This window comes from Ischnura elegans, chromosome 11 (assembly GCF_921293095.1).
Source record: "Ischnura elegans chromosome 11, ioIscEleg1.1, whole genome shotgun sequence".
Classification (NCBI taxonomy): Eukaryota; Metazoa; Arthropoda; class Insecta; order Odonata; family Coenagrionidae; genus Ischnura; species Ischnura elegans.
In genome coordinates this window covers 71,439,976-71,451,822 of record NC_060256.1, presented here as the reverse complement: position 1 = coordinate 71,451,822, position 11,847 = coordinate 71,439,976, and positions in this window count along the sequence as shown.

Here is an 11,847-nt window from a genome sequence, read left to right as displayed (position 1 = left end):
TCGCCGCTAAAATCGTCGTCGCTTCGATCGCATTGAAATAAAGAAATCGCCACTCGCGGCGCTACCAGTCACCTATATCCTCTTCTCACGAGGAAATACACGGCAGTAATATGTAACTGAGCCAAAAAATCTTGTAAACCACATATTTAACGCATGCGAGACGATTGTCTACTAAAAAAGACCACTTGCTCCACGGTTAGTGGCGAAAGTCGCACTGAACGAGATACAGCTGCCTAGTGGCGCCACCGAATAAGATTCGCGCGAAACGGCAACAGATGTAACGCTCAGCCGCCATGTTTTTCGGCCTCCTTTAATGGAGTCCACTTGGCTCGTGGAGTGTGGGTTGGTCCGTTATCCTTTCACAACACACGCGTTCAAACCGTTCACTCCGGCAACTCTCTCAAGCAACTCCCACGCCCCGGTTCAGAGTAACTCTTCAGTTGCGAGGCAAACGTTTTAGGAGGCAATTGTTTTGATTGGTATCCAATGCGGCGGTACATTGGTTTGCGTCCTTGATTCCTTTCTTTTTTTCTCACTTGAGTCTCCGATTCTCCTCCTCCTTTTTCGCTACAACCATACAGCCGTAGGGTTACCTACAATCACGCTCCATTGTGACGCCAATCAATTGGATAGCGGCGGAGTTCGCGACTAGATTAGGCGGTGCCGTCCGCAAAATAAGTCCCCGAGACTAATGGAGTTCGAAGGTCTAATGTCCGGATAGTAGAGGACTGCTCTTCAAATCGAAAATGTTTCTTAAATGAAGTGCCCTAGTTTCAAATAGGCACGTGTCTATCAAAACGAAAAGTTTGTGATATTATAGTAAGCGCGCTGCAATCGAACGAAGGATAAGCTCAAGGTGCGGTAAAAATATTTTATGAGATGAAATTTTTATTGCCTTAAAGGTGCGGTGCATCGATTTATCCTGGATAAAATTCGCTTATTCTGCAGGATTTTTAAGTAACTTTCCATTTTTATTAAAGGTGACCACGGGATTAGGTAGGCCTAATTTGGATATTTTACGAATCACCCAAGCCATTCCGCCTTCTCAAACTTCTCTCATCAATGCAATATGTGTGATAAAATATGCTGTGCATGAAATATAAAAATCTTTGTAATTACACAATAATTCATTTCTGTACGCCCTTGAATTCGACGTGGCTCGTCATGATCTGGTACATCGAAGAATAAAATTAAATATTTTTTGAAGTGAAAACTTCTTTAGCGGCGTTAAGCACTTTTGTGAGATGGGGAAAAAGCATAGGATTCGCGTGAGCGTTACCGACCCGACACCGCGACCGCTACAGCGAGATATACATTTCAGTCTTAAAATTGAACTCTCAGTATCGTATACTGGGTAGTACAGTGGTGAGTAACCCCTGTCTGTCACGCGGGAGACCGGAGTTCGATTCCTCAACGGGTAGGATTTTTTTCTCAATCTCATACAATTTGAAAAATTTTACAATGGATATTTCAACTACGCAGGCTGAATAGGTATAGCAAAGGTTTTTTTAGTATGATAAGTACATTTCCCGGACCATATCAGACCTTACAAGAAGGTATATTGCCAATATAATTGCGTCAAATATTACTATTTAATAAGTAAAAGTACATTACTATTTGTAACTACATATTCCGACCCATATCAGAACTTGGAAGAAAAAAGTTATATTTATAATTGTATAAGATATTATCACATCCCAAGTTATTCTTAACAATAATTCCAAATAATATTTGAAGTGAAAACTTCTTTAGCGGCGTTGAGCACTTTTGTGGGACGAGGAAAAAGCATGCATATACAGAGCATACGCGCCTTTTTTCTGTTTATTAATTCACAAACGCTGAGCGCTAAATTTAAAATTTAATTTAACTTTTGTTGAAGATATGGTAATACACATTTTTTTATAAATTTTATCTAATTTAGATATATTTTATTTTGGAAATTTAAATTTTTAAACATTAATTGAATTTTTAAATAATGAATTTGGTTTGAAAATGTCAAATGATCGCAATCTCAGTACAACGAAATATAAAACTACAGTAGATGCGGTCTTTACAAGACATTTAAAAAGATTTTAATCAAAATTGTTCATTTCTTATTTTAGCTACCATAAACCTATTGTATCAGTTTTACAAATTGATGATGATGGTGCTGGTCGTCAAGATGGTGAAAGTGTTGTTCAAAACTGTACATGAAAGTAAACTTTTCAGAAGTATAAAATGTGTAATGTAAACTAGTTTTTAAAATATTTTAAAATGGTGCAATAAAAGCATATTACATTGTAAGATAAATTATAGCTGTAAAAATTTTGTACGGTAAAGAAATAAAAGTATATTATATTTTCAAATATAAATGATGATACTTTCTATTCATATGCATCGTATTTTTAATATTTATTTAATAATAAACAGGTTGCTGAAAAAAATAATTTAAATTTTTGTTGAAAAAAGAAAAATTAGTTCTTTAGTAATATTAAATCTTTATAAAAAATAAATGGATAATAATGATTTCAGTTTTCCCTTCTATCGGCCAGTCCCACGACTGCCCCGTTTTCTTTTCCTTGTATTCGATCCAAATGTACCACATGATGATGTGGCACGTCAAAACCTAAGTCGTACAGTAATAAATTTGTATGTAATTACAAAGTTTTTTTTACATTTTATTATCCTAAGTCGATACCAAGAAGTCTCGTCCGGGACAACGAATAATATACTGTAGTTATTGACTGTAGCATTCATGTAGATCACTATATCTCTTAAAAAATTCTGTTACTCGAATATATCCTACAAATCCGTAGATGGAATGATTAATCAGGTATTTATAATAATAATAATAATATATTCATAATTCATATTCATAATTGTTTCTCCGAATTACTTTAGTAGTATAAAAATAATACTCGCGATTAAAAAAATTACTATTAAGTATGACGTCCCTTGACTCAATATATCACCTACAAGCCCATTTCATGTTTGTAAAATTTGATTCAAGCATGAAAATCGTTAGGATTCATTTTAATTCGAGAAATGTCACCAGAAGCTTATGGTCATATAAGTCTATTTATGGCTGATACAGCAAAAGTAGTTTGGAATGTACCCAGTTAATGTTAATATACTTAGCTTTTCGTTTCAGTTTACATTTCCAATACTGGGATGAGCCTAAAAAACAATTGATAGAATCATAATTTTGCTGAAACTAAGTATTTTTTTTAGTTTCGAGCAGAATATCCACTCGAATTGAACAAATACGTTTGGTTAGACCCAAAAATATTAGCTCCCAACTTCTTAGATTTCAATTCAAATATTTGATTTATTTTTATTTATTCTTCAGCTTGTCATTCAATAATCAGACCTTCCGCAGAACTCATACTTTATGCCGCTGTGTCTATTATTTATCTAAAGGCTCATGCTATATTCGTTGCGTAACGATAGCCATTTTATCATTATTTATCATTAAATAAAACATTAATTTTTTAATGAGATACTATAGGCTGTTAGGTGTTTGGGAAGGGAACGGAGTCTAAAGTTATCAGGAGTTTTATGTGTCTAATTGAATGGACAATAATTCCTCATATTTATTTTTTTTTAGCTCCGAATGAGTTTATTTTGTAATCAGATATTTATAGCCCACTAGATTTCTAGGAAGGTAAGAAATCCTTATTTTTTCCCAAAACCTTCCTTAAACTATATTTTACCTATTTTTTTAAATTTCATGTATAATACAATGTACAGTGCAGGCCTCGGCGGCGGCAGGGTTAAGACCTTCCCTGCCATAGAAGAGGTAGCGGGTTCGAGTCCTTCCTGAGTAGGTTGCCATTATCCAGAACATGCACCTTCGTGCACGTTTAATTGTTAAGTCAAAAACCTCGGATGTTTAAGGTCAATGGAGCTATTTTCAATGGGGTAGGAATAAATAAATATGCCATATAAATGATACAATAAAAAAGCTAAAATGTCAAAGGGCATTTTTATAAAAACAGCCATCTTAAATTTTAGATGATATATCAGGGTGTCCAGTGATCGGAAAAACCGGAAGAATCGGGAATGATGCGTGAATTTTTAGTCCCTAGAATTATGCATTCACGAATTTACGCTCCAACCTGGAATTTCAAAACCTTTCACTTCATGAATGAAATGAAACTTAATTGGTACTGCACTTGCAAATTTTCTAATGAAAATTTGCAAGTGCAGTACCCAATTTATGGCCTAAATTTTGTTTGTCGTAAATTGTTAAAGACAATAATATGTACTTACAAGTGAGCATTGGAATACATTGGTTACATTTTGAATTGCACTTTATGAAAACATATTTTTATCTACATGCTTTGAATTATACCGAATATCTTGAGGTGCCGGATGAAACATTCATAAATTAAGCGTAAAATTTCTATTGGTAAGTGTATGTCTTGAAATTAGGAATGTAAAATAATGCATAAACATCATATTACTTTAGAGTATTGAAATAATTTTGGGTGCCTTAAAATTCTTATCTATCGCAGTAATCTCTTGAGATAAACCTGGAATTTGGTAAAAATATCCCTGGAAAACCTGGATTTATGCATTAATTTTTCTACTTTAATTGGCTGAACACCCAGTAGATGTTGACCGGTGACGTCATAATAGCCGTGGTGCGAGGGAGATCACATGATTTGGGCCGAGTCTTCATCGTTTAAATGCCTCTGCCTCCTCGTCCCAAAAGTAATCCTCTCCTGTTATCCGAGAGTTCCATTTTGCCCTCAACCACCTCTCCCAATCTCGAGCGAAAGGCTAACTGTGCTTCATCCCACTCTCGGCGTCCTCAGTAATCCCCTTTACGTCGATTCATTTGATGAGGAAAAACAATGCGGTCAGAATGGGATTTTTTTCTCCGGCGAGTAAATGACTTGGGGATATTCCCAGATTGATGGCCAGAGTGTATAAACCCGGAGAAAAATTAGCGCAGTGGCGGCTGCTGAGATAGCTTTTGACGTCATTGCGTCAATGCCAGCGAGATATTTTTAAGTATTTACATTTTTTATCTTTTTCAATTTCTTCCTTTCATTCATCAACAATATCATTTTTGTTGCAGAAACAGGGTATTAACTGTACGGATGATGAGAAATTAACAATCTAAATTAAGGGTTAAATAGCGGTTAATAAGCGTTTATAAATGTACCCGTGTGTACGAAAAGAAGCGGTTAGCTAGTCATCGGACCTTTCTTTTCTGCATCAGAGCCCTTTTTATCTAGAGGTGATCTATTTTCGCCCAGCAGTGTTGGAATCAAAGTATAATCAGCAGACAAACGGAGGAAACAGGAATGAATATATATATTTATTTAGCTAAAATTATCTGTTATTTACCCTGTGCGTAATCTTGTTTTTTTTTGCAGGCCTGCACTTAGGAGGGGCCTTTTTCTGTTAAGCATATAGTTAGCTATGATCCCCGGATCGTCTGTATATATATCTTATTCCTTCTGATATGAGTAGTAGTCAATATAATTATATATGCTGTTTTTGCAATATAATATTACAAAGATTATTTGGTATCACTTTTTGTGCGAACAGAAGGAATACTTCTGAAATTTTGCTCCAAAAGGCGATATGGGTGGATGGAGAGCCGAAGCTGTAGGAAGTGTCCACTCCTGGTTTTTTTTTCAAATGCCCAGAATTCCTCTATACGAATCTATTTGATACTAAATTACAGCTACCTTTTATATATTCATATAGAAAGTGTCATAATTATATGAACTCCATATATTCTTAAAGATTATATTGGAAAATTTCTTGTCAGTGATAATTTTTCTTCCACCGCACGTGGCCGTTGATTGCAAATATCGTCTTTTATTCAAAGCGTTCAGTTAATTTAAAGTAAATATTGAGTCAAGTGTTGGAGTTTACTTCCGATGCTCGTTCAAAAGATCTTTTATCCGGTACATAAATTCAATATCCAAATTACCTCCTCATTAAAATGAATTTAATCCAATAAAACGCGATTGATTGTTTAATTATTTTGGCACGATAGGGCATATTTCAGAAGCTACTCATAAATTCAATGAATTACTTTTGAAACTATGAAATATTGAGAGCTATGCCTGGTGACAACAATGAATTTCAATATTTAGCAGTTATATCAACTCTCGTTGAAAGGATTGCCTTAGTGATCCCGATGATATTTCACATGTAGATACGAGATATTTTTCAGCCTCACATTCATATTTTATGCATTCGAGTATTCAATTTCTAATTATTATTCACATAATTTTTTCGGAGAATACTTAAATATTTCATAGGTGGCCTCAAAATTTCCTTTTATAACTATACCAGTTTGATTTGTTTGTGAAGAAAAATAATTGAAAATAGGCCTATATTGAGGACAGGAAAGTGGTCCGACAAAAGAAGCAGTGGCCGAAGGCGTCAATCGGATGTGTATGGCACTGTATGGAAAGTTATGCTGATGTGGGTAAACTCTTCTCGGGGTTCCCACCGGGTTAGTTTATCCATAACGGTCAGCGTTTCAAGCTCCGTCTCGCAGCTCATCCTCAGGGCTGAATGTTGTTTTATTTGTTTGTGGTTACTTAGTCTCATTGTTACAATAAATTTAGTAGGCTAAAATATATTAAAATAAAAAAGCATGATGTCAGTTCTATTATAGCACCTCTATGTAAAGCCTGAACACACGATCATTTTTTTTCGTCGCGATAGTGATCTCTATCGAGATCACTTTTCCCGTCGCGAAAAGCAATCGCTCTAGTGATCATTTTTCTGAATCACACGGTCACTCCCGCCGTCGCTCTTCGCATCATTTCCAGTATCACAGCTCGTTGTCATAGGACCAACATCACGGAAATATATAGCGTGTTTGTTTATTTATGTCGTTCCCACAATTGTCAAACGTTGCGCTGCAATCGCTCCATAGGGGAATGCGTTCCGATTGGCTGATATGGGGTTTTAGTGACGGTTTTAGCGACGGAAAAAGCGACCGCACGAGTGATGAAAAATAGCGATGGAAATCCTCATCGCGATCGCGAAAAACAATTTCCGGCGACGATCATTTTGCGCAGTGATCGCGATAGTGATCACTTTCGCGACGAAAAAAAAAATGATCGTGTGATTCAGGCTTAATTTATGAAACAATCTATTTCCTTATGTGACAATAAAAAAAAATATTTTCTTCGACTGTAATAACGAAAACATTTGGTCAACTTCATCATGATTGGCTGTCTAGTGACGCTAGATGGCGTTAGTTTTGGATTTTCGTCTTCGCGAACTTTCCCTCACTTCTAATATCTTATGTTTCCAGTGATTGTAGTTGGGGTACTCAACATCTCTATGGAAGTTTTTGAGAAGATTTTACCCACATTATTCACCGGGAAAGCATCAAATCATATTTTACAAGTTTATCTGATGTTATTTTCAGATCCGAATCAAGTTGAAACAATCGGTTAACATGGAGGAAAGAAAATAACTTTAGGTGCAAAATAAAAGAATAAACTTTGTTAGGTTTAATAATATATTTAAAAAAAAAGCACGACCATATTTCTTAATATAGTTATATCATCAGGTCCTGAAATCTAGCAAAGCAAGCCTAACAAGATCGCCTAAAAAAACTTTAAAAAATTTATTCTTTTATTTTCCATGATGGTAAGGTTTCACACAGTAAGCATCAATGTATCAGTTATAACGTGAGATCCCTGAACACAATTTCTGATAGTATTCATGCGTGAATAGAAATTTCCCTAATTTTTACGCTTCAACCAAGCTCGAACCGATATTTTTTCTCTCCTCTAGAAAAAAAACGACAATAAATTCCGGCGGCCTTTTCATCGCGACATCGTTTTATGGCATTCGTTCTTCCGCTTGAAGGAAATTGCCATCAACGCTCATTTATCAGCCGGCACCGCACTGTCTCAACACACATACGCGAGAAAGCGCGGAGGCAAGCGCCGGCGATCTCGGAAGGAATATCTCCCGTCATAAATCAAAGGGCATTCTAGGCGCGAAGCCCCGGTTCGTGGGGAGGAGAGAGGGGGAGGAGAAAAACCCCTTGGGCTGAGATAGCGAGGGAGATCCAGGGGAAGGGGTGTATGTTGGAGAAGAATAGTCGTGGTTTGGGAGTAAGGGTTGGGGAGATGATATGACCAGGGTAGGAAGATACAGGAGAGCGGAAAGATGAACCATGGAACGGTGCCATTCCGGAGCGAAACTGGAAACATCGGCCACCCCTTATTTTGACCCCTTAAGGCGCCTGGAGAAGAAAAAGGACAGAAAAAACATCAAACGTGGCTATGTTCTTGTGGAGCCAAGGAATGAAAAGGGAAAGCGGCGTTTCACTTTTGGAAAACTACATTTTTTATCTACTTAATAACATTTTTTAATGACCACTCTTTTATGTATCTTTTCAACCTGATTCACTATGTAAGCCCTATATTTTTTTAGGAAGGCAAAAATGTAGCCATAATGTTTTTAAACACCTCATTAGTAACTTGTTTTCTACCCTCTAGAAAAAGACGGCAATAAATTCCTTGAGGCTATTCTCACTTTTACGAATTTTCTTTTACTAAAAATCTAAGATTTAATAATATTCCTCCGTATGTACTCGTTAACAATACTCTGTTCGAATATTCCTGTAGCGGTACCTAGCATAATATTCTCTGACGATTGATATTTAAATTATCCCTCACTATATGTTTGGAATGATTCTCGGCTTCAAGGAACGAACATATTTAGTTGATTTTATATATAAATAAACATATTTAGTTCATGACCCCTTTAGGCGCCTGGTGAAGGAAAAAAACATCGGACAGCTTCGTGATAGGTTCTTACGGGGAAAAGGGATAGAAAAGGAAAGCGCCACTAGGGGAGCTACATTTATTTTTATCTGCCATAAACGTGTTTTAATGGGACTACCCTTTAATGTTTATTTTCAGACTGATTCGCTAAACAAAGGTTTATATTTTTACGTTGGAAAAAATGTAGCAATGAGAATTTTTAAATACCTCATTCGTGAACAGTTTTCTCCCCTCAAGAAAAAACTACAATAAATTCCTTATAGACATCCTCATTGTTACGAATTGTCCAATATTTAAAAATCTCCAATTTAATAATATTCCGCAGCATGCAGTTGTTCAAATTAATCAGTTCGTATATTCCTGTAGCGTGAGCATGACATTCTCTGTCTTTTGATATCTAAAGGCGATTATCTATTACTGTATATTTGAAATCATTTTCGACTATTACGAACAAAAATTTAGTTCATATAAGTATATACTATTCATTTATTTATTTACACGACGCCTTAATCGCAAACATACAAAAATATATAATTACGAAGGGGCCCCAAAAATAAACGGACACAATTTTTTAAAAATTCAAAATATGATTTTTTGTCTTGCAAACGTTAGTTACCTTCGAAGTGCTCACCATTCACACTGATGCATTGGTTAAAAGGTTTTTTTTTCCACTACGCGAAACACCTTTGGTACTCGTCGTACGCGATAGCTTTCAGCGCCGCCTTCGATTTTCTTTTCACGTCCGTATTATGACCAAAACATTTCCCTTTCATCACCATTTTCATCCGATTGAACAAAAGGAACTCAAAAGATGCTTGTGGGTGAGGTGAGCTGAAAGCTGGGGAGTGGGGTGAGGGAGAAAGCTGTATCATGCAATTTTTTTCCAAAACCTCTAGTCGCGGCAATCAGCAACACGTGCCGCTTTTGATCAGGAGGCAACATGCGGGGGATGAATTTCGCCGCGATTCGTCTCAATTGCTAATCTTCCGCTAAAACTCGCTGTAATGAACTCCGCGAATGACCAGATTGTTCAGCGAGCCCGTAAATAGTATGCCTCTTATCCTCGTTCACAAGGGTAAGATTTTTTTCCACATTTTCATCAGGAAGGCCGGTCCAAGCGTTGAATGCCTCCGATCGACATACATTTGTATTTTTTGCGCAAAATAACGTTCTTGAATGGCAATCCTTCCAAATATACGTGGTGTACCGATCATTTTTAGAGGAAATGGATGGGAAATGTATTTTTATATCACCAGGAAACATGAAATCTTCATGTAATTGGCACTTCAGATCGTGATGCTGTATCACTGCCTGTAACGATCGATTTACCTAACTTGCTATCAATAAATTTCATTTAAACGCATTTGATTGTGATTATTTTAATGGACTCTTCAATAAATAGCGTTAAATAAAGTTACCTAACGCCTTAGAGATCTAAATCATACGATTTTCTCGTATTAACGTAATATTTCTATTACATAGGTAGCACTGATTCATTCAATGAGGTTAGGAATTATCTTATGATAAATTATCTACTTATATTGAAAAAGCGTTAATGAGGTTAAAATAATTTGGTGACAATTGTGTTTTTTTAAACAAATACTATCTTGGCCGTTAAAATGTCTCTCGTTCACTTCGGGGTTTAAACACGCCAGGATTTTCATCAAGAAGCTTAACTAGCGCGCTTAATAAACGGGGGCGGATGCCCTTGGTTCAATTCCTTTGATTAATTCTTATGTTTCCCTCATGATATTTCATTCCATGTCCGCGAAATAAAATCCTTTTATGATCTTCATTTGCACAGAATTTATTTAAGTGATAAACGGTACCCTGTTGTTTTCCGATTTTTTTATTTAAATGAGTTTCCTTATACCCATGTATCTAACTTATTCCATTTCCGCCCAGAAAAATGTATTTTTTCGATAGCGAAGATATTTAGGTACGTTGCTTTTATGGTCGTCTTTAGTAATCCAGTGAAACATTTTGGTGATACATGATCTTATTTCTTCAGAATGACCCGGGGCCATACAGCTACGCTCGGTGGTAACGAGGTCAGAATCTTATGTTGTTCAATTTCGACGAGTGACCTGGAAAGAAAGGATGAATATTCAGAGCAAGCATATTTTTGGATGAAGGGAAGTTAAATAATCTATACAATGCATTACGTGTTTGCATTAGTGATCCTTGATTGTTATTTACGGACAACAGGCGTCAATATTGCATTTCCGTTTCGAAACCCGTCCCTTTTCGTCAGTGAGCTTATTTCCACCGGTTTCAAAAATAAACTAATAAGTGTATTAATTTGTTGCAAGCTTCAATACCATATTTTTGACAATTCGACAGTAATAAGGAGTGGGGGTTTTCTTCCCGAGCCTCATTTGCTCAGAATGATAGGATAAAGCCATGTGGCTACCGTGGGCGGAATGGGTTTAGCGTTTTGAAAAATATGATATTTTTATCGAGAGGGAGCAATGGATAGATAGAACAATGCCCATTAAGATAATCAAAGAAAGACGGAGATTAGCTGACGTCTATGGCCGCTGTATTGCATTAATGGATGTTAAGTGGTGAATGCTTGAAGAATACTCCTGTCATCTATGCCTGCTCAATACTATATCCAAGTAATGTTATTATATCCGTGAAATAACCAGCAATTAACTAATTAAAACTAACTAAAGCAAAAAATGAATAAGTGGATTAATTTATTGCAAGCTTCAAAATTTTATCTGAGACAATTAAACTGTAAAAAGAAGTGCGCGTTTTCTTCAAGAGTGTTATATGCTCAGCAGTGGCGTAACTAGGAATATGCTTTTGGAGGGGATGAGATGGCATGTGGTGGCGCGCCCCCCCCCCCCCCCTCGAATGCATCGGGGTCTGGGAAAATTTTTGAGCAATGACATGCCCGGAAAAATACATTTCACAATATTCTGGCACTAAAAATTTAAATTTAATGAGATACAGTTATTGCATGTTAAAACAAGAATATAGTTTTAAATATTTTTTTAAATTTCTCTGATGCTTTGTGGGGGATCTACCCGCTTATCCCCCCCATAGTTACGCCACTGATGCTCAGAGTGGTAGG